General features: G+C 39.3%; 1 long non-coding RNA gene across 1 annotated transcript; it reads left to right on the top strand.

Annotated features, from left to right (window-relative positions):
• Nucleotides 1-13,040: 13,040 nt before the first annotated feature.
• LOC119874486 lies at nucleotides 13,041-16,547 on the top strand. Its single transcript, XR_005368307.1, has 2 exons — nucleotides 13,041-13,154; nucleotides 15,732-16,547. It is a non-coding gene; the product is annotated as an uncharacterized LOC119874486 (long non-coding RNA).
• Nucleotides 16,548-24,499: the final 7,952 nt, after the last annotated feature.

Consider the following 24,499-nt stretch of genomic DNA (forward strand, 5'->3'; position numbering starts at 1 on the left):
TAGATGTTTAACCAATCTGCCATATTAATGACTCTTAATTTTTCTGGGACTCAAATTTCCTGAGGCTGTAACAGAGTGAGCTTGGCATGCATAGTCTTTCAGTCTCTATTTCTATCCACTTATTGCGGGTTATTTTTGCTGCTTGAATTCTTTAAATTTTAATAGGGCCAATACAGATGCCTGAACTTGACAAACATTTGAAAAGCAAACATCAATGAAAAACATATAAAATCCTTTAGTGGACTCTCAGGAGTTTTCCTAAGTGAATCAGAGGAAGCTGAGAGAGGGACATCCAGCTGACCATTAGCACACACTTTGAAAAGAGTCACAGATGTGATGCTTTATAAAGTAGATTTGCATTCGTTAAAGGTCACTCTCCATTGAGTATTTGCACTTATATCTAAGACAGAAGAAGGCCACTCTACCTCATTCCTCCAATTTGTCTGTTCCATGATCAATATCAGAGTCTAGACTAGGATGGCTACAGAATCTTACTGCTGCTTAATTTCCCATAAGATTAACTGGACTTCCTGAAACATCTGGGGTAGGCAGTAGAGGGAAGTGCATCAGAGTGACAAATGTCCTTATGCCACATTAAGATGCACAATTAACGGAGCTGAGTGCTTCCTGTTATTTTTACACTCTATTCTACTGGGATCTCTCTGCAAAATGTTTATATCTTATTTACCAAATAAAGGAAATGTTACAAGAGTGAGTCACAAAGCCCTGCATTTGAAGAAAAATCAAAGATGTATTTGGCATTTCATACTCTGTCTAGCAACAGTCTGAAAGTGTCTCTCTCCTTACCAGCATTTCTAGCTCTGATGGAGCCTCTTATCTTCCATCTGAAGGTTCTGCTCAGTGTCAGCCTGGAACACCAAGGTAATCTTTGTTCAAGGGGCTGTTAAAAGCCCCAGTATGCAGTACTAAGTTCCTCCTGCTGCTGGTCCTATCCTACCTTTGGTCTTCAGTCCCAGTGACTTGCTTGAGATCATGCTCTACTTTTTAACTAATGTTTAGGTACTTAGATCTCTTCTTTTCCCCTATGTCTGAATCCCAGTGTCTTTGAAAAATAGATCCTTGGGGCTCCAGGTCCAGGTATACATAGACATTTCATCCATTTTATAAAAATACATTGTGAAGGTGTGGGAATTCAGTGATGAACAAGATAGAGACATTTTCTCATTGCATGGAGCTTTGGATCTAGTGGAAGGAGACAAAAATAAACATATTAACCAAATAAACAAGATGAACAAGATCGTTAAGAGAGACCTCTTTGAGGAGGTGGCAGCTGAGCAGACACTCAACGAGCTAAGGGAACAAGTGTGCAAAGAAATGAAAGAAGGTATTTAAGGTGAAAGACAGTGAAAACAAAGTGAATGAGGAAGTCTATACTTGGTGTGTTTGAAAAAAACTCTAAGTCCAGTGTAACTTAGAAAGGGGCAGATTGGGAATGAGTGAAGCAGGAGGTGTAGCATAGCCCACGGCTCTGACCTGGATCAGTAAGTCTTGAGTGCCCAGGTATTCTTTTTTTCAAAAGCTCCCAGATGGATTTGAGTACAACTGGTGTAGAACCTCCTGTTCTAGTGAAGTCCAAAGAGATTGCTGGAGCTAGACACTGACCAACTCATCTGTCTGCATTTAGATTTTTTCCTTGACCTTCATTAGCCTTAGAATGAACAAATGTTTAGCTCCGACTCAATTTATATCTTTATCTTTCTTCACTTTCCCTCTTGTGGACTCCATTTCAGTCTTCTGGAACTTCTGAAAATTGCAAATATGACTTTATGTGTGTTCCTTCCACCTGGAATTTTTTTTCCCATTTCACCCCCCACTCCACTGCAGATCTTAGATTAAGTGTCACTTCCCCTACAAGCTTTCCTTGACTTTGCTCAGACCAAGTTCGTCCTCCCACATTTTCTCTCCCAAAGCCCCCTGCATAATTCCTTTCTGATAATCATCATATCTGTAAGTTTATGTAATTCTGTATTTTCCTCTGCACTGTGAGTTCCATATTTGTTTTGTTTCCTTCAGTATCATATGCTTATGCTTAGCACCTGGTCTGGCAGGTGAGAGAATGTAAATGACTCATTTGACATCAAATAATTAGTAAGCGGTGGAGTTGAGGTTTAAATCTCAGCACTTTAACTCCAGAGACCATACCACCTGACTTTTATGTTGTATTGTTTCCTTTGAATAAATGCCCATATTTTGATTCCTCCTATGCATTGACCTATATGCCTTTCTGAAGTTTGCACCTCTTACTTTTCTCTGGCCTCTACAAATAACCTTGATTATAAAATTAGCCTGTTTGTGTCTGATATCTAATGGATTTTTTCCCTCCTCCCACTGCTAGCATGGCATCTACTATTTTTTTTTAAGGTTGAGTTGCTCAGACTCCCTGGGTTTTGTCCAAGGTCACACAATTGGAAAACAGGAAAGGCCACTTTCATATCCAGCTTAATTTGAGTTTCAATTCCAGCTCCATTACGTTCCAAAGTGTTACCTAGATAATTTCTTTGCCTTTGTTAGTATGAATAGAGATACATCACTGGCAGCTGTGAAGAGTGAGTATGTCAGTGTAGGCTGAGTAACTATAACAGGTCCCTGTACATAGATGGTACTCGAATGTTAACAATAATTAATAACAAAATCCCAGATTTACCTGCTAGTTCAACTGCTTATCTGACATCTCCACTTGGTCACATATCTTAAACTCAACTTACTATCTTCTCTGTCCTCTTATAAATGCTCTTTATTCAGTGTCTTCTATTCAATAAATGGCACCACCATCCATTCAATTATCCAAGGTGATTCAATCTTCTTTCTCAATTCCCATTCCTTCTCCTTCTGCCCCTCCCCATTCTCTCTGTCTCTAATAAAGAAATAAAATCCTTAAAAAAAATAAAATACTTCAATGATTTCCCCTTACTTTCGTAATAAAACCCTAGATCTTTTGCTGGTTTGTATTTCCATGCATGATCTGGCTTATGTCTCCCTTTCAAAACTCATTCCTCACCACCATCATGCTTTTTTGCTTTCATCCTATCTACTACATTCCAGACACCCTGGGGTCCTTTCCTTCCTCTAGATAAACTGAACAGTACTGTTCTCTGTACTTTCCCATGTGGTGTTCTCTCTTTCTGATGGGTCCCTGTTTTTTCTGAGTCAGGTCTTTACTACTCAACTTTAAATCCCAACTTAAACAGTCCTTTCTTGGATGGAAGATCTCTGGAATCTTTAGACTAGACTCATTAGGTTATTCTATTATATCATCTTAAAGCAGTCTATATTTTTCAACAACATATTTCAGTTACGTTTTTAAATATCTTTTTCTTTAGCTAGATATTAGAACTCATGAGGTCACAGATTATAATTGCTTTGTCCTCAAATCTTCAACCCCTAGCTGTGCCTGATGAATGGCAAACACTCAATAGTACATGAATGAACAAAAAGAGAATTATGTCTGAAGATGTTACTTTGTAAAATTGCTGACAGGGTTATTACTTCCGGTTTGCCACTTGTGTGTTACTCAATTCCAAGAGCCACCCTCCATCTTGTCATTGCTGTGTTTTATTTTTATGATGATTTTTCAGTAGATAACAAGTAAAGTACCTGAGGAAGGAATCCTGTATTCATAAGAATAGGTTAAATTGGGCTATAATAACAATACTTACATTTCAGTGGCTTAACCAAAAGTTTGTTTCCTGTTCATATGCAGTATGTTGTAGGTCCAGGGTCACTCTTCTGTGTAGCAGCCTTCCATTTTGTGTGATCCCAGGATGCTTTGATTTTTGCCACTGCCATTTGGTACCTCCATAATTGCTGAGTAGAGGAAGAATACACTGAAGGGTTGCATATTAAGCTTTAATTAGGGTGATTTGGAAGAAGCACAGAGGACTTGTCTCCAGGACCATTGACCAGCGTAGTTATATTTCTCTGCTTAACTGTAAGTGGGACAGTGTGTAATCTTCTATATTCATAGTAAGAAGGAAAAACTGAAAATGAATGAACATTAAATATCTCTAACATAAGTTCTTTAACCTAATTTGTACAAATTTGCCCTTTGGACTAATGGGATAGATTGTTAAAGACTTAAGCCATTGCTATGTCTACACTATAATTTTCTTGGGGTTGGGAAAGGCATCTGGTACACCGGAACAAGTGTGAGAGAACACTTGGCTCTCTAGGCAATAGGTACTCAGGATGATACCAAAGTTGAAGGAAGCCCTGAAAGGATTAAGTAACATTTCACCAAACAGCAACTTCCTACATGGCTTTTGCAGAAGCCTGGGCAGGGGTTTTTCTGTATTAAGTTAAGGCATGATATATCTGGTCAAATATCATTGAACTCGCTATCACTTGAACTGGGATCAAATGTCCAATTCCACTAACTTGACTGTGAGGACTAAGTTGCTTAATATTCCTCAGCCTGTTTCCACATCTGTAAAAAAAGAAATATTATACCTGTCTTGCCTTCTCTCACAGACTCATCTGGACAATCAAATGAGATGGAGTATTTTTGTGAAGAGTCGACTCTTTGTCATCATAGGTTGAATAGGTAGGAAAACACTATGTAAATTCTAAAGACAATATAAATATATAACATGCCATTATTTTTATAATAATTATTAGGGAAAAGGAAAATGAATCCGGAGTAGAAGGAAGGATCAGAGTGATTCTCTTTTGAGTATTCACCTGAGGGTATCTCCCTTGATTTGTATTCCTAGAAGGAAGAATGTGAAGGCCTATGTGTTTAAGACATATTGACTCCATTCCACATTTGCATATTATGGATTGCCACTAGTATGCATTGAGTGAAAATCTTTATGAAAAGAAATGTTGCTGTTGCAGCAGGCTGTATCCTGGCAGCTTTTATTCACCCTTTTCTGAGTATTTCAGCCTTTGTAGGCTTGAGATAGGAAAAAAAAAAAAAAGGTAAATATTTCAAATAAAGAGCTTTAGGCTGCCATATTAAACCGACAACCAAAAAATGCAATGTGCAGGCCTTGTTTAGTCCTGAGGTACATACACCAACTGAAAAAGACATCTTCTGGATTGTCAGAGAAATTCGAATATGGACTGTGTCTAAGACAAAATTAAGTGATTGCTGTTACTTCTATTAGGTACACTACTGTCATGGTGTTAGGGAAACCATATAAACAAAACATGACCTTATCATCCAGAAATTCATACCGCAGCATTTACACATGAAATGATGTGGCATTTGGGATTGGCTTTAAACTAATCCACCAAGCAAAGAAACAAACAAACAAAATTAGGGAGGTGCTAATAAGTGAGAGGTGATAGCAGAATAATAATTATTGTTGAAGCTTAGTGACTGATACAAGGGAATTTAGTGGAGTACTCTATTTCATGTTAGAAAATGTCTATTATAAAAAACTTCAAAAATTCCCATGTAAAAGGATGAAGTCATTCTGGGGATATGGAAGAGCTTCTAGAAAGCCTTTGTGAACAATCAGTACTTTTGGAAACTTATCATAAGCAACTCATGCCAAGAAGGGGATTGTTGCACTTCACCCTGGAACCCATTCTTTTTGTGAGTGTGACTGAAAGATAAAATCCAAATGTGTGATCACAGGAGAAGTGATGTATTAGAAAAATACAGTCTGTTCTAATTCATAGAGGGGGAAGAGGAAAAAAGTGATGAGAAACAGACAGCTGGTCCTCAATCACTAAAACTAATTTGAAACTCAAGCTTTACTCTGGTCAACCCTCTTTCTTTCCTATGCTGGCCCCCCACCAAAGATTCTTGAATGGCCTGACATCCTGTGGACCTATTTATTCAAATATCTGTGAGTATAATCATATGGTTACTCGACCCACAAATATTCCTTTGTTAGAGAGATGCAGACAAATGGTTCATCCAATGCTGTAGAAAAATCTAAAGTTTCTAGAAATGACAAACAGAGCTGAAAAGTATATTAGTGGTAATTAATTAATTAATTGGTTCATTCATTCATTCAACCAAATTTGAGTGCCTACATGTGCCAGGCCCTGTGCTAGACATTGGGACTCAAATGATGGATCCCTCATGAGGTTTACAGTGTAATGACACAGAGACCCTACATTTTGTTATAAATTAAGAAGTGGAGGACCAAAGAAGGAAATTGATGACTCTGTGTGTGTGTGTGTGTGTGTGTGTGTGTATAATCACACACTAGGGAAAAACAGATATTTATGCCACAACACAACCACAAAAACAAAACAACAATCATGATCCACACATGCATATAATCTTACAACAAGACTGAGCTATTTTTCTGTTCCCTAAATGTATCACCCAATTTGATGTCTTCACATCTATTTTGCTGCCTGATTTGGCTTCCTTCCTTCCTATTCAAGAAGGCTAACTCCTCTTCATTCTTCAAAACCTGAAGTACATGTCATTCTTTCAATCTTGCTGTGATGCTCCCTTTCTTGCTACCCAGAGAGATTATATCCTCCCTCATTTGTATTCCCATAGCACTCTGTTCAGACATGTGTTGTAGCACTTGCGACCTGTGCTGTCACTTTTTTGTTTATATGTCTGGCTTTCTTGCTGAACTCTGAAACTCTCAAAGGCAGAGTCTATATCTCATGCATCACTGTAACATCAATGCCTAAGACAGTGACTGACTCATGGTAGGTGATCAATAGGTGTGTATTAAATAAATGAATGGATGAATTAATAAATCATATTAAATGAGCCTCTTTGATATAAAAGTTTACTCCCCCAAGAGCAGTATACAACAGTTCCTTCAGCCAAAGTCATAAGATTTCAAAGTTGGAGAAGATCTTACAGATCATCTATCCCAAACCCATAATTTAGCTTTGGAGTACATGCATATTATGGACTGGGCTTTCCTGGTTGGCATAGAATGAATTGCCTTGTTATGCTTTGATTGCTCTAATGATTCCGTGTTAACAGATTCAGAGAGAAAATAGGAGCCTGGACATATGAGAGGGAGCTGCAGGGAGAAGCCCAGGCAAAGTTAAATGTTTACCAAGAAACTTATCTGCCTCAGGGAAAATGGTCACTATCTTAATGAACTCCGTGCTTAATACTGAGGGCCCCTCCCCCAAATCCTCATTCCCTTAACCTTCTTTACACTAAGGTTTCCATGTACTTATTAATTTTAAACAGTCACTATCACTTACTTATTGATCATACCCATTGTTTAATATCTTCTGGCTCTTGATTTGGTGTTCCTTTCTTGGTGTACATTTATACCTCACCGCCTGATTATATTCCTTGCAAGCACTGAATTTTTGGAAGCTGTGTAGCATAATGCTCTAGAACAGTGCTTATCAAACCATCTTTGGTGAAAGACTTGTCCTTAAATTTCCAATTGCTAATCAATCCATGTTGTGGTCATATTGTGCATGATTAGCATGTTTCCTACTCCATATGCATCTCACCATATTCAACTGGTGGTTCAACACCACCAAAACTGCTCTATACACCATTCACTGAAAGAAGTCTGCAGATTACACTCTTGGATGCTAGGCTAATAGCAAATTGCTGTAAAATCTCCTAGAGATTACCCTCAATTTCTATAATTGCCTCATCACATTCTACTAAAAGGCATGAATAGGCAGCAGTCTCCAGACCACACTCTGGGGAGCAATGGACTCCTGAGTCCATTGGCCTAGGTTTGAGTCCTAGGTCTACCTTTTCCCAGCAGTATGGCCTTGGACAAGTTTTCTTAGCCTTTCTGGGTCTGGGCTTCCTCCTCTGCAAAATGGAGATGATGATAGTGGTTCCTATAGAAGACTGTTGTAAAGATGACATGAGTTTATGCACAAGAACAGTGCCTGGAACAGAGTCAGTGTTCAATAAATATCAGCTCTTATTGTTACCACTTGACCTTTTCTTAATCAGGAACACTCTCTTCATCTCATGGTTACTGAATTTTACAGCCAAGAGCCATTCTTGGAGTAAAAGAGAAGGCAGCAGTCGGGAGCATCTGGGGGAGGGTAGCAGGACATGCATCAAGGGCTTGAGAGGGAGATGGTCCCTCTGTTTCTTTCCTCTGTCCCTTTAAGCATTAGTAGAGGGCACTTTGTGCCGCAAGCAGGAGAAGGAATGAGGACATATTATTTTAGCTTTGAATGACTGAAGAGGAAAAGAGGTGTTTTTCTTGGCCTAGAGATTCTTAGAGATCTCTCCATTTTTCAGTGAAGTTTTCACTTCTAGGTGAAATTCAGCTTGTCCCCAAAGAGGTGAGAATGTGAATTAGGTGAGAGCCAGAGAGTTTTCCAGAGATTTCAAAATCCCAGCTTTTATCTTGACTTCATGGCCATTACCCTGAGTTACCCTGTTTGCTCCTCTTTGGGGAGACACTATTTTGAATCGTTAGTATTGTGCTGAGAGGTGATAATGCAGAATGTCCCTGGGAGATGGCGTTTCTCCAACTTTGATAAACATCTATTTATTGAATGGATCTGTGTATATAAGCCCAGCCCACTTCCTAAAGAATATTTAATAAACACACCACTTTGACATATTGAACATTTCGAATAGATAAAAGAGAATAGTCAAGTAATAAATGAGGAGGAAATAAAGTCTGTTTGCTAAGCTACTTTGTGTTTGATGGATGACTCAACCAAAATTATACACACATACATATTCATATTATAAACTCTTGCATAGCACTTACTATGTTCTAAGGCACGGTTCTAGGTTTTTATATGACTTAACCAATTTAACCCCTTTAAAGGCCACAGATACCAATATTATCTCTATTTAAAGATGAAGAAACTTATACACAAATAGGTTAAGTGATTTTCCAAGGTAACTCATGTAGTAAGTGGCAGAGCTGGGATTTGAACTCAGTCTAGTGCTAACACTCTTGTTCTTAACCACCCTACATACAGAATGGTTAGGGCTCCACTTAAGGCAAAGTGTACTGAAAGAAGTAGAACAATGTCATTGTCGGGTAAAAAGAGGTTGGCCATTTGGTATATGTGATGTGTATCAAAACTCTGAGTGAGTTAGTCCCTGATTCTGAATCTTAGTTTGCCAAACTTATAAATGGATGATTTGATAAGACCATTCTTTGGAGGCTTTTCTCACCACCATACCCTTGGCTGTTTTGTCTCTAACTACTACCACTGTTTGCTTCGCAGCACCTCTGCTTTGTTCCATCATCTCTCCTTTGCCTGACACTTCTTCCCTTTCCTGTTTGCTCCCATTTATTGCCCTACTTCTGCTGCCACTGGCTGGAAGGAACGTTGCAAGTCGTTTCTGCATGAAAGACAATAAATGCACTGGACGCAATCCTGAGAAATCAACAAGTGTAAGGATTCACAAATGGGGCAAAATTAAAGGCCACCTACCTCTTCATTATGCCAGTCCTCCAGAGCTGGTATGGATGCCCCCCTCCCACCTCTCCCCACCTCCCATAGAAATATCACAGGAAAGCCCAGGATAGAGAATAATGGGAAGATGACTTAAAGAAGACCTAAATTAATAGAAGGGAAGGGAGAAGAAATGGGTAGGAAATATCAGAAAGGGAGACAGAACATGAAGACTCCTAACTCTGGGAAACGAACTAGAACTAGGGGTGGTGGAAGGGGAGGAGGGCGGGGGGTGGGGGTGAATGGGTGACAGGCACTGAGGGGGGCACTTGACAGGATGAGCACTGGGTGTTATTCTGTATGTTGGCAAATTGAACACCAGTAAAAAATAAATTTATTATTAAAAAAAAAAAAGAAGACCTAAATTATGGTATCCTCCAAAAAGCTGAGACAGCATTCACTTGACTCACTGATATATCCCCAATGCAAGGAGTAGTGTCTGCTATATCCTAAACACTCAATAAATATTTGTGTTATAAAGAAGGTCACCTAGCTCCACTCCTACCCTATGCATAATCTCCCCTTTATAATTGCTATCAGTATCTATATAGCTCTATAGATTTTTAAATCCCTTTCATACCTATCATCTCATATATTTCCAACCATCTTACTCATTCTTGGTGCTAGTGCATCAAGATAAACTGGGCTCCCCTCACTTCCAATTTTTTTAAGAGTAATTCCCACCGCAACAGAAAAAATTCCTACCACCCCACTCCTTCCCCTCTCCCACCTAAAGCAGGTCAGGGACTCGATTCAAGAAATTTTTTTCTGAGAATCTTGTGGGTCTCAAGTACTCTACCTGTGTGTTAAAAAGCCAAGGAGGGGACACCTGGGCAGCTCAGTGGCTGAGTACCTGCCATTGGCTCAGGTCATGATCCTAGGGTCCTGGGATTGAGTCTCTCCCTCTACCTATGTCTCTGCCTCTCTCTGTGTCTCTCATGAATAAATAAATAAAATATTTTTTAATAAGTCAAGTTGAATAGAACAGCCAACAACCTCAGCAGATAGCAGGGACTTAAAGAGCCGGGAAAGGGAGATAACACGTAGATTTACTCCTCTTCTTTAGTCAACACAGTGTGCAGAGTGCTTGCAAAAATAGATGTGACTCACATGGGAATTGACCACACAGCAGAGTGGAACTCTGGTAGTCTGTCTTGGTAATGATGGTAGGAAAGAAGAAACTTCGGATGCTTCCTGTGGCACACATCAGAAATGAACAGTTCAGTGTATTCAGGAGAATATTTAAGTCATGTCTTCTTTTCCATTAACAATGGCTGACAGTGGACATTGATGGATGCTCTGGTTTATTAGAAATATAGGTTAAGTAGTTTCTAAGAATTTTAAACTCCCCTTTTTAAGCCAGAGATGTGCATTGGCAACATTGCATATAGCTATGGGCTTAATTCAGTTGGTACCTTCTTAGAAAGTGGGAAGTGGGTACAATGGTATGGGATGATATCAAGTCACATAGACACTCACTCATGCTAAATCAAGACTCTGAAAAGATGAAAGTTTGGGACAGGAATTATTTTTTTCAAGAATCCTAGTTCTCCATGGCTTAAACAAGTTGACAGAGGATAGGTCTTTATTTCTCCAAGTGAATTTTTCTCACATAATGGAAATCCAACCCTGAAAAAGTGTATTCTTAGGTTTGGGCTTCTTTTTTGGGTTGGGCCCAGTTTAACAAGGGATATATCCTTGAGGGGGTGTTCATAAAGAAAAGAGGAACAAGCATTTTCTGATGCCTGTGAATCAGGGGCTGTATGGATATAAGCTTACTTAATGTTTAAAATTCTGTAAATAATGAAACAGATGTTTCAAGTGATTATGTCACTTGCCCCAGGGTGCAGCAGTAAACAGTATGTGATGGAGTGAGCATTTGGACCCTAGGATTATTGATTGTTTCATCATACCACACTGCACCCCCAATATGTCCATGTGATTGAGTTTGTATGTCTCTTTATCTTGTAAAAGAAACTCAGCTAAATAAAGACATAGGATACCTAGTGAGAGTGGGATGAAAAGAAGGGAAGTGGAAGATATTCCATTCTTCTGTCTTCCCACTCAGCAAAATGCCAGTCTCAGAATGGGGTTGCAATCTCTTTTCAACTCTCAAACCTGGGAAAATGAGCATCATCAACTCAGACTCTGTGAACCCCCACACTTTCCATCAGTCCTTTGGCCAGCTCTTTCTCATTTTCTCTAGTGACTCCTGCAAACTTTTATCATTCTCTCCAAGAACCTTAATTTACTTCTTCTCAGCAAATCACTACCATGGAGACCAAGAAAAATGAAAAATTTCTGTGTTCTTCTAGGAAGAGTTACATTGCTATTTCACTCACTTCCTTTCTTCCTTTCTTTTCTTCAGTCTTAGAATGTGACGGTTCCCATTATATGGTCTCATTCACTTGAGGAATATAAAAAATAGTGAAAGAGAGTAAAGGGGAAAGGAGAGAAAATGAGTGGGAAATATCAGAGAGGGAGACAGAACATGAGAGACTCCTAACTCTGGAAAATGAACAAGGGGTAGTGGAAGGGGTGGTGGGTGGGGGGGACGAGGTGACTGGGTGACGGGCACTGAAGGGCACTTGATGGGATGACCATACTATAGTGTTATACTATATGTTGGCAAATCGAACTCTAATAAAAAAAATATACAGAAAAAAAAAAAAAAGAATGTGAGGTTTCCTTCCTCAGGTTCAACATTAATTTGGCCTTATGTGCCCTTGACCTCACTCCTTCTACTTTTAGCTCTGAGAACCTATTAAGTCCTGCTCTGAAGATTATTTCCTCTTTTTCTTAGTTTCCCAACTTCTTCTGGTTGCTTCTTCACTCCACCTTTTCCTTTTCCAGTACTCAACTATCATGAAAATATGGTCCCTCAGTAAGGTGCCATTCGTCACTGTCCAGACTCCCTTATCTCATTCACTTTCTACTTCACTTCTAATTCACTCACTTCTCCACTGACTTTTATCTGCATTTGCCTCCCCCATTTTTTGTTGGAACTGCTTTCAGTGAAATACTAATTTTCTCTCTCTCCTTCTGCCCCTCCCCCAGCTCGTGCTCTCTCTCACTCACTCATTCTCTCTCTCAAATAAAAATAAAATCTTTAAAAAAAATAAAGGAATTGAAGGCTGGTTTAGATGGATGTAAGGAGACACACTATGGGACCTGTAATCACGTGGGGAAGGGTGTGGGTGAAGGGAATTTTTCCAAGGGAGTAAAATACTTCCTTCCAATCCATGGCCAATGTGAAACTACTTGCCTTATAATTTTGCCTAGGATTGGCCTTGACACTGCCTATGTCTTAAATAACCCTCAAATTGAAGGGAGATAGCAAATCACTAGGTGTGATTAAGAACCTTTTAAAGGGGCAAAGTTCAGAGGGAACAAAAACGTTCTGCACAAACCATAAACAGTTATGGTCCTTCGGCCTTTTTTATTCATGATTGTTAATCAGCTCCTTGCCTGAGGATGGAAGGTGTAATGTTTGTGCACATGCTAATCAAACTGTGCCAAAAGTTAGGCTCACACGAGACTTAGCCTTCTGCAAAGTAAACATGGGCCGTTAGGGTTATCACCTCAACTACAAAGAGTTCTAAGCCAAGTACTATTGATCCAAGTAAAAGAGATAAAACCTGAAGGACTTAGTGTGCATGTTCTTTGGCTTGGGGCAACTTCCGTCTCTCCCATTTCACATTTCACAGCACCATAAAATGAACTATGCAATGGCCCACGTGAACACAGCTGCCACTGACTTTGCCAATAACAACAGCTCTGAGAGGCTGAAGGTGAGAAGTAGGTACAATATTGGCATTGTAAGAAGAGTATGGGCAGTACAGTCAGACAGGTCTATTTCTGCAAATATTATTATAGTGTTATTACCTCTTTTCCATTCTGGTGCCTGTCCACTGCCCTGATCTTTGTATATTCTGAAGCTATTTTTTTAAGGTGTATACAAATTTAGGATTGTTATAATCATCTTGCTGAACTGAATCTTTTATCATTATAACTTTTCTTTATTAAAAAAATAATCTCTAGTGATATTTCTTGCCTTAAAATTGATCCTGGCTCTGTCTGAAACTAATACAACCATATCAGCTTTATTCTGGTGTTCTCATGGAAGAGTTTTTCTTGTCTTTTCACTTCCAACTTGTAACGTCCTTTTGATTTTAAGTGTTTCATAAACAGCATATCATTGGATTTTTTAAAAATCTAAGCTGATAATTTTTGTCACTGAATTGGAATGAGTCATCCATTTACATTTAATGTAATTAGGAGCTTGTGCTTACATCTTGCTATTTGTTTTCTACTTGTCCTATCTCTTGGCCCATTATTCCTCCCATTATTCCTCCTGAACTACCTTCTTCTGGATTAATTGTGCGTTTTAAAAATTTACTCTGTGTTATCCCCACCGGTTTTTGGACAGATTATGGATGTCCCTCAGAAGTTTATCTCTTTAGCCTCCTACCCAAATAACATCAAAATATGGCCAGTGTCTTCAGAGGAAAACCCATTGGATGCTTGCAGCAGGTTTCTTTGTCTTTTGGGATTTTGTGTACTATGTCAAGACTATGGTCCCAGCCTCTGGGCTCCCCAGCACTAACCTCAGCCTTCTCTAGCTCCTCCAGATTCCAGTGTGTACTACCGGCCCCCAGGGGCTGCCAAACCTCCCAAGGCTTCTTTTTCCCTGCCTAGAGGCTATCAGTTCAGGCCAAGCCCAGTCCTTTGTTCCTGCCCCAAATTAGCAAGTGCTTTGAGAGAAGAAAATGATAGGCAATCTCAGTTTACCTAAGAAGGACTGTTTTCTCTATGATTATAGCTCATCTAGTCGTCTTTGCTCCCCCAGATTGCTAATGTACTTAAAATTGTGATTTTTCAGGCAATTTGTCATTTTTATCTTTTCTAGCCATTTTTAGTAGGAGTAGCAGCCTACTAATACCGCCCCAGAAATGGAAGTCCCCATTATTATTAAAATTACACATCTGAGATGTATAGGCATATATCAGAGGTTAAGTGGGCTAGGCTGGATTCAGATTGCTTAGTTTGAATTCCAGTTCTGCCATGGAGGCTTTGTTTGGTCCTGGCAAGTGATTTATCCACTGGGTCTCTATTACTTCTCTTGTAAAATTTGAATAATGATGGAACGTGTCCCATAGGGTCACTATGACCCTATGAGGATGTAATAACATAGTGAATATCAAATATTTCACATGATGCCTTGTACATAATAAATGTCCAAAATGTAAGCCACTATTAGAATGTATTGATTACATTAGTTCAGAGCCCGGAAATCACTGGCTTTGAATCAGACACTACTTAGGAATGGTGTGGCTTTGAGTGACTTATTTAATCTCTTTGTGGCTCCATTGCCTCATTGTGAAACATTGGATTAGCAATAATATTTCATAAGGATTTAATTTCTCATTTTGTAGAGGCTCGGGTTTGAGTCATAGGGATTATGAGCCAGGAACATCTATCACTCTTGCAATCATTCTCAAATGCTGGTCTGTAATGCTGTTCATGACCAAGACCCATGTCATGGGTCTGCAGATGGGCTAAGGTTTCAGATAAATTTCTAACTTAATTGAATGAATAGCATTCAGGGCATTGTTTCCATTCTCACATATGAGAATAGATTTCTAACAATGGTGTTCCATATCAAGTTGCATTTGCTAGTTCTACTTTATGTGAGTGTTGAATTGGATGCCCAATTTCCTAACAAACATTGAAAACAATTACACCTTTTTTACATCAGGATTTTTCTGTATCTTCATACATCTGTGTTCGCTTCTGAGCTGTAGTTCCTTTGGAAAGACTATTTTATTCTGAGATTATGTTCTTTCAACTTTAAAAAAAATTAAGAATAGTATTGCTTTATGGAATGATACTAGATAGTAGTTGTGAGTGTTTTATTTTAAATGATTTTATTTAGGGGCATCTGGATGGCTCAGTTAGTTGAGCATCTGACTCTTGGTTTTGGCTTGGGTCGTGATCTTAGGTTGGGGGATCAAGCTCCATTACTTTTAAGCACGTATGTATCAGACGTCACATGGTTGACTTTTAAGTACTTTTGTTACAAATGGGAGAAACTGAGGCCCAGAGGATTTGAATGATCTGTTTGAAATCTCACAATCAATGTTGAAGTCTGAAAAAAAGCCCGATTCTATGACTTCCTTATGATTTTAAGGCAAATACATGGTCTCGTTTCTGTCCTCTAGGCAAGGCAAATGTAAAAGAAGGTAGTAAATCTCTTCCCTTCCCTGGCAAATTTCTCCCCTGTCCCAGAGGCTGTATCACAAAATTTTCCTGCTCCTTATTGACTTCTGAATTTAAATCATGCCCCTGCTCCATCTCTTGGCCTTTAGGAGCTCAGCCACTCTCCCGCCTCTCTGGAGGCAGCCAATTAAAGGTCTGGATTCTAGCACCTGGTTCTTACCAATGGTTCCAGGAGGAGCACAGAAGACATTCTGTCAGACTTGCCTTGGACTTCAATGGCCTTCTATTTTTTCTGTCATCGGCACAGACTGTTCATCTGGTTCGCGCATACTTTGTGGTTTTTCTCCTGTAGAACCTGGAGCCATGGTAATAAAGTCAGTTTTCACGGAAGCAGTGGATTGAATGTGACTCTTTCAATGAAGCTCAGAATCACAACACTTACTTGTCTCTTGATGTCGACAGCTGCATTTTTCTGGAAGGGCTCTCTGGCTTCCATGTGTTTTATTGACATGGGCCTCACACGATGACATAGTTCTGATCATTGAAAATCAACTACTACACACTAGATCCTAGAAGATCCCTTTCTCAGCACTGTATGAACTTAGAATTGTTAATTTTCAAACAGGAATATCAACATGTATTTGGTTCAATTCCTTTTCTTTGATGCAGTAGGCTATTATTAGCCTTGTTTGGTTGATGAGCAAAGTGAGATTGACCAAGATAAAGATTCCCCAGAAGATTCAAATAAGTGGTGGGAAAGAAGAAAGTGAAAATCCTTGTTTTCAAATATTTTAGCAATGAACCCTTCTCTCAAAGTAAATTTTATGTGGAAACCCAAGTTTTGGTACCTGTTAAATTAGCATGCCATTATTTCAGAAAGTCTTAGTACATTTATTTTACTACCAACAAATGAAAAAATCCTGAAACTGTTTTGATGAAATAAATATGTGAGTTCGCAGATCTGAGATGATAGCTGTTCATACCTGTGTCAGTGCTCAACTTACTTTTGGTCTTTATTTCTTGTTTTGGTTTTGCAGTATCAAGCAGGCCTCTATTCATATGAGAACATAGATATAAAAGTTATAGTAAGAGAAGGACTTGCCTTACAAACATTGTACATTCTTTGCTTAAACTGACTAACAAGCCTCACAGGGCATTGGTTCTTTTCTACTCTAAGCTGAATCACTAACAATGTATAGCTACTACCCATATTCCTTATTACAGACACACAACAGTTAGAGGAGCCAAAACCTACTAATAAAAATAAAACACAAATGCTAAAATAAAAATGTGATGCTCTGGTGTTTCATGTAATGCATATATACTTTTTATTAGACCACCTACACCATGCTGCATTCAAAGTAGGCTCTGAGAACTTAGAGCCCTGCCTGGCATTTAATGGAGTGCAGTATATGTGTGCTTCTTTGTGCCGTTTTAGGCAAGCAGATGTGTACAGGCCTGAATACCAAGAGGAAGAAATTCCAAGTAAAATACTTTCTAAATAATGATATAATTTCACCAAGTTCAGCCTATGTTAGAGCGAGGAGAGAAACTCTTAAGTTCTGTACAAAAACTTGTTAACTCAGTTGAAGGAAACACATCAGAGGGTCTCTGAGAGTTTAAAATTTAAGTAACATGTTTAACTGCACTGGTTCTTGTAGTTTTTAAAAATAGTAAATATGGTACAAGCATTTGGGTCAAATATTGCAGAACTTCTGAGACACCCCAAATTCTGGCCTATGGCTTACGCAGCTTTTTATGATCTGGCTCTTGCCTATGTACCATCTATCCCCCTCTGCAACACTCTTCCCTGTATCTGCAGCATAGTGAGCCTTTTCCACATGAAGGCCTTTGGATTGGCTGTTGCTTTTTGTACTTGAAACACTCCTTGACTTCTGTGATTGCTTCCTTCTGAATCTTTAGTTCTCCATGCAAATACCCCTCCAAAGAATTACTCCTTCCCTAATAGTCCTCCCTCCATCAGCCACTCCCCATCACATCACCCTGTTAAATCCTAAGACTCACTGCATACCTTTTTACTTACTTGGTGCTTGTCTTCCCAAATTTATACCTCAATTTATCTGGACAGTCCTGGTACATGGCTGATGTTCTGAGTGATTTATATTATTGCCCCTTTTATTCACTCGAGTGTGTCATTTTCGACAATAAATTATGTGGCCACTTTAGCCATGCCTATTTTATTGAAAGCCTCATTCCCTAATCCCAACATGTACATGGTATATAATACATGCTTAACAAGCCTTTGCTGAAATGAAAGTGTTCTGGATTGGGAATCATGTGTCCTGGGTTCTAATCCCAGGTGCAATCATTAGTGAGCCTAATAGCCCTAAATGATCAGCAGCACAGCAGGTGCAAGCTTTAGCAGACAACATCCCTAAATAAGTTCCATCAACATGTCTTCTGTCATATGAGGCAGATAACAGAGTACTTTCAGGCAAAATGTTTCTGTCTCTAGAGATTTACGTAGAAGTTCAAAGTTAATTAATGGTCCAAAGCTTACATTGACACAGGAGTAGAGTTTGACTTATAATAAGGAAGAATTATCAGAGGCAGGCAAACCTCATGAGGCAGTGAATGTCTGCTGCTGGGAATGCTCACTCAACTCTCCTGGGCAGTGTATTCCCATGGAAAAAATGCTGGTTTGTACATTCTAATCCTGGGCTGTCAGTTAATAGCTGTGACAATCTCTCGGAGACCAAGACTTCTCATGTGTAATATGTAGAATGTGACTGTGATCCTTCCTATCAGATCCTCATGTTTTCTAAGTTTGCTGTTAATTATGAAAGAGTTGATGAAGTATTTTACTACTGTTAAGTATAAGTGACAAAACCGGCTGTTGACATACCAGTAAAAAGGTGGGCCAACATAATATAATTCACCCAGGATGGCTGGCTGCATTTCAGGTCTAGGGATTGAGGGGTCAGGTGAACCATGTAAGGAGCAAAGACAAAACCTTTAAAAACCCCATAGACAGAGACAAGTCTGTTCCCGCCTCTTATGTCCCAATTTTGGACTCGGTAAAATGGGTGTAATAATAGTTGTTTTGCTTCCGTCCCAAGATCAAAGGAGGATTCCATATGTGAATGTTGCTTGTGGCTGAGGAAGCACTATGGAAATATGAGAGGCTTGAGGTGTGGCACAAATCCAGGTGGGGGCTCTTACGTGTCCAGGCAGGAGCCCTGTGGAAACATTCAGGGGTGAATGAATATCCCTTTCTTCAATGTGATAAAGTTGGAGACATGATTCATATGGACCTAAGGAGCCTTGAAAAGTGAAAGAGTAAAAATAAGTGTCTATGTGGATGGTGGGAATAAGGTAGAGTGAAAAGGCAAGTGATATTTTTTAATATGTGCTCTGCCAGTTTCCTTTATGGTGACAATCTCATTGAACTTAACCTGCATACAAAGCTAATGAGAGAGGCATTATTATCCTCCTACTAGAGATAAAGAAACTAAGGCTCAGAGAGTTTACGTAACTTGTCCTACATGTTGTAGGTCATGGTCAGGCCTGCTCAAGTCTCCAAGATGCAGAGAGAGAATTAGTAATCAGAATTATGTGAATTATGGCATCACGAGAATCTGCTTTGTTTGTTGGGTCAACCTGATGGGTTAATGTGCCCCTCCTCCAACTTAATAATAAACACAGCTAGCCTTCCCTTTTCGTACTCCTCTGATATCAGGGCTTGCTCACCTGTCATGGGACCACCCAGCTTCAGGCCCACTTGGGAGGAAAGCAAGCACAAGGAATTTTATCCCTTCATCTATATCTTTGTCTTGTGTACCATTCAAAAACTTGTTTACTTGTTTAGTGATGGGAGTAACTTTACACTGGTCCCAGTCAACATTCTCGGCAATCTTGGGACCCAAACCAGTGTTCTTGGTTTCATTTAGGCATAAGGGCACACAGATAGTAGGTGACAGAACCAGAATGCCACCTCATTTCCACTGAAATCCCTCACCCATGCTCTAGCTGTGCCCTTATTCATCTCCCTCAGAGTGATCTGCAGAAGGATAGGCTCTACTCCGTAGATGATTCTTTCCTTAATCACAAAAGGATAGTTATGGGGATTCTAGTTCTTTAAAAATCACTCAAACCCATGTTAGTTTGTAGAATCAGGTTACGTTAGTAGTAGGCAGAGTATTTGCAGATCTGGTTCCAAAGAAGAATTGAGTCTGAATTAAATACAAATTATTGCTGTTCCTTAAATGCTGTCTTTTTTTGTTGGCAAAGAAGATGGAATTGATGACTAACTAGTTCTTTTATCGTCAAGCTCTATTATTTTTTCATGATGACCTCAGAGTAGCCATGACATTTATGATCTTATTCATATGGGCTTCTAGCCCAGAAACACAGGGGAATGAATATTTCCCTAAACTGAATAATGCTGATGACTTTCAAGCACCTCACTGCCTCCTAAAAAATGTAAGCTTTTTCTTATTATTAATAAAGATTCTTTTTATTTACACCCATGTTTCATTTATTCCTTCCCTGCCACTGAATAATCTTACAGTTTCCTCCTCCCTCCCATGGCATCTCCAAAAATGGGAAAATTGGTTTTCAAAGTGCTTCTGAAATTATTATCGGTGCAGGTAGAAAGAGCATGCACCTGAGGATGAGACAGTCCTGGGGTTAGAGCTCCAGCCTGAAGCTCCAGCTGTGTGTCCTTGGGTGTAGTCCTTATCCTCTCAGGCCTTCCATGGCCTCAGCTATAAAATGCAGATTATTAGATCTACCTCAGTATCACGATGCTTAGCTTTTGTTTGTGTTCAGTACACAGTATCTCTATTCTCTGATAACCTCATAGACTGCTAAGTGATCTGTGTGGCACTTTTTCCTGCATTGGTAGTCTTCATCGTGACCGGGTCAGATATTGATTTATTATTTAATTGAATAAAATTTATTTAAATTTCATTTAACATTTTATTTTTATTGCACAATAATACATCTTCATATTTAAGAATATTAAGATTGCACAGACATACATAAACTGAAAAGTAAATCCCTCCTTACCTACCCTGGACACTTACACCTAAGTGCTACTTTCTTTTTTTTAAGATTCACCCATTTATTTGAGAAAGAGAGAGCATGCACAAGCACTCTTATGTGGGGGTTTGGGAAAGAAGAGCAGAAGATGAGGAGGGAGTGAAGAAGACTTTCTGCTTAGCATGGAGCCCATGGTGAGGCTGAACAAAGGGATGGGGCTCCATCTCACAACCCTGAGATCATGTCCTGAGCTGAAATCAGGAGTCTGATATTTAGCCTATTGAGCCCCCAGGCACACCTCTAATGCTACTTCTTAAAAGTGACCACAGTTAACAGTTTCATATAGAACTTTCAAGAAAATTGCAATGTATATATGTGTTTAAATATGGATATATTCTTTTCAGACAACTATAATCATTTACTATAGCTGTTCTCCAATTTTTTCACTTAATTCATGTACCTGAGTTATTTCTAAAAGTTCATACAAATTTACCTCATTCTTTTTAATATCCTCACAGTATTTCATTATATAATCACATCTTTTTTTTAAAGATTTTATTTATTTATTCATGAGACACACAGAGAGAGAGAGAGAGAGAGAGAGAGAGAGAAAGAGAGAGAGAGAGGCAGAGGGAGAAGCAGGCTCCATGCAGGGAACCTGATGTGGAACTCGATCCCGGGACTCCAGGATCACGCCCTGGGCCGAAGGCAGTGCTAAACCACTGAGCCACCCAGGGATCCCCTATAATCACATATTTATTGAATAACATATACTTTATCGAAAGATTTTATTTATTTATTTGAAAGAGAGAGAACAGGAGCAGTGGGGAGGGATAGAGGGAAAAAGGAGAAAGAGAGAGAGAGCCCCAGTGATCAGGGAACCCAAAGTGAGGCTTGATCCCAGGACACTGAGATCATGACCTGAGCTGAAGGCAGACACTTAACTGACTGAGCCACCCAGGCATCCCATGAATATTTCATTTTTTAATGTGAATTAACAATACTGTTCAATGTTTACTTTTGAGGTCAGAGTGCTGGTTTTGGAAACAAATTTCAGTTCAAACTCTAGATCCACTTCCAGCATTAGTGAACTTAAGCCTTTCTGAGACTTGGTCTTCTAATCTATAATCAGGATAAGGCCAGCTGCCTCAGGAATCATAAAATTTGGATTAGATGATCTAGCATATGACCAACTTATAATAAGTTTCCAATAAATATCAATGATAGTAATGATAATGTCATTGCTCTCATTTAAGGACAGTCTTTGAGGACTTTGAGGAAGGACAGGTAGCAATGACTTCTGCGGGATGTTGTGGTTGTCACTGTTGCTCTTTCTGGTGTCCAACAGGAGAAGGCTGTGTAAGTAAACTACAGTCTTCACCATTCTAAGGAATTTCAGACAGAAACATTTTGAGGCCACATAACATACTGTATTTTTCATTATGTGCAATTATTTTGCTCCTCTGCTTGCCTGGGAGGTACTGAGGGTAAAAAAAGGGATGTATCTTTTCACATCCCTGGCCCCTGACATGTAGTGAGAGATATTATATAATAAGAGCTGTGGTCTTGCTGGTGGTGGTGGTGTGGTGGCACTCAAGGAAGAAGAAATCTTTGTAAGAAGAGGTAATATGTACTTAAAACTTACTCTCTGCGTAGGGTTTTGCCTTAATTATCTCGGTTTCATCACATTGCCTAACTTTTGGGTATCTCTGTTATTACACCTGTAAAACAGGGATAATTGCAGAACTATCTTAGGGCTTGGTTAAGATTTTAATGAAATATTACATGATAAGGGTTTAGAATGGGACTGAGCACATACATGATGAGCACCCAACATGCACACTGAAGTTCAGCAAAGTATAGAGGTGCCTGCAAGGGAACCTGTGGTGTGGATATTATAGTCTGAACTCAGAGTCATTCCCTTCATTACTAAAGCTGCTTCCTCCCCTTGGGTATAGTACATATGAATTACATGAATCACTGAGAAGTCCTGCCTTTGTAGAGAAAAGAAATTAGATTTAGGAGAGACAAATGACTCAACTATATATGATATTGGAAATTTTCAGTATCCTCCACATTCGAGGTATTGGGGTGCTCTCCACTACTATAAGTAGTGCTGTTCTTCGGTTCTGGCTTAGGGACATTGGGGGCTGGAGAGCATCGGAATCAGGTGTGCAAGTTTCTGTGTACCATCTGTGTTACTTTGAACCAATTTCCCTTCCTATGTCTTACCTTCTTCATCTGTACAATTAAGGACTCCCTTTCTATAATCTCTAAATTCCTCACCATGTTTACTATGCTTTGTTTCATGAATCACACGTATCTGACCTCCTATCCAGTGAGACCTGCAACTCACAAACCTCATCTTCTTTCACGGCTCATTTGCCAGTTGTCTTCAGCTATCAGTGAGATGGTTTTCCTGTTCAGGTTAACCTGAACAAAGATATACTGGTTACATGCAGTTCCTTCTCCCCACAGGATTGGATTGGGAAAACTGCCTTTCTGTTTTCTGAGTCCTGATCTCTTGACTCTGGACCTCTCAAAAAGGCCAAGCCTTCCTGCAATGAATAGTCTCTGAGCAGCCTGTCCTGGTGACATCAACCCCAGTTTTTTGATACTATGATGCAGCCATCTTTAAATGGTTCACACCTGTTGTTACTATATGCGTGGCTAAGGCTTGGATGCTTTGACATCAAAACAAGAATGGTTGCTGCGAGACAGAACAAAGCGGTAGCATTCGTGGACACTTGTGTCGGTATTGCAGAATACTCAACAACATGTCAATTCAGACAGCCTAGAGGCACATTAGGGAGGCAACCGAATGAAACATGGAATCAAAATGCATCTAAAAGAAAGTCTTAGACTCCTACTGTCAAAGAGGACTGAAATAGTGATCAGCCACTTCAACTACCATTCGCAATGCTTGAATCCCCTTTAACATATTCCAGCCAAAGATGTGTCAAGCTCCTGTTGAGATATCCCCTGGGATGGGAACCTCACTTCCTCATGAGCTTCTTGTAAAGTCTAGACAATTCTATTAGTGAGAACGTGTCCCTATAATGACCTGAAGTCTTTTGACCTTCATACAATTCCAGATACATCCCCTCAGACACAGAGCTGAATTCTACTCAGTCTTCCATATGGCAGCTCTCAATTCTTCCCAACTAATTTCTTCACCTTAAGACATTTCCCTTCTATCTAAATATATCTAAATATATCCTTTCACCATTTCTCATGGGACATGATTTCAAACCCTGTCCCAGTTAAGACAGAGACCATAGCCAATTAGGAAAACAAAATCCTATATACTTGTTTATTAATTCAGCCAGTCATTAAACATAAATATCTTATGTGTGTGCAATAACCAAGGCAATTTGCAGGATATAGATATGAATCATATTTTGTCTCTTTCTGCAAGTTGTCTCAACTTTGTCAACTTTTACTCGCTGTGTGACATTGCATGACTCATTTAACCTTTCCGAATCTCAGTTTTCTCATCTCTAAAATGTGGATAAATTGAACAGCCTATCAGGGTGGTTGTAAGGATCAAATACAATAATGTATGTGACGCTCTCAGCAAACTGTGAAGTACCATAAGAACGTTGAACATCCTGATTAGAGGTGAGAAGAAGATCACAACTGTCATGTTAGATAGAAAAGGATCAATATCATAAAAGAGTTATCAACAATGTGATGAGATTGATGCACTGAATGTAACTAGACATTAAAATCCAAGGGAGGCCCTCCTAAGTCAAGTCCAAATTAGGAATCTGTTATGTGCACTTCCAAGTCCACAAAATTAACCCACAACAAAAGAAGTAATGATGACTCTAGGGGAGAATGGCAGAAACTTTTATTGTACCATAATCCAAATGCAGAAATGACTGTATTCAAAATACTTTCCATGAGGCAA

The sequence above is a fragment of the Canis lupus genome, chromosome 13 (genome assembly GCF_011100685.1).
Source record: "Canis lupus familiaris isolate Mischka breed German Shepherd chromosome 13, alternate assembly UU_Cfam_GSD_1.0, whole genome shotgun sequence".
In the NCBI taxonomy this organism is placed as follows: domain Eukaryota; kingdom Metazoa; phylum Chordata; class Mammalia; order Carnivora; family Canidae; genus Canis; species Canis lupus.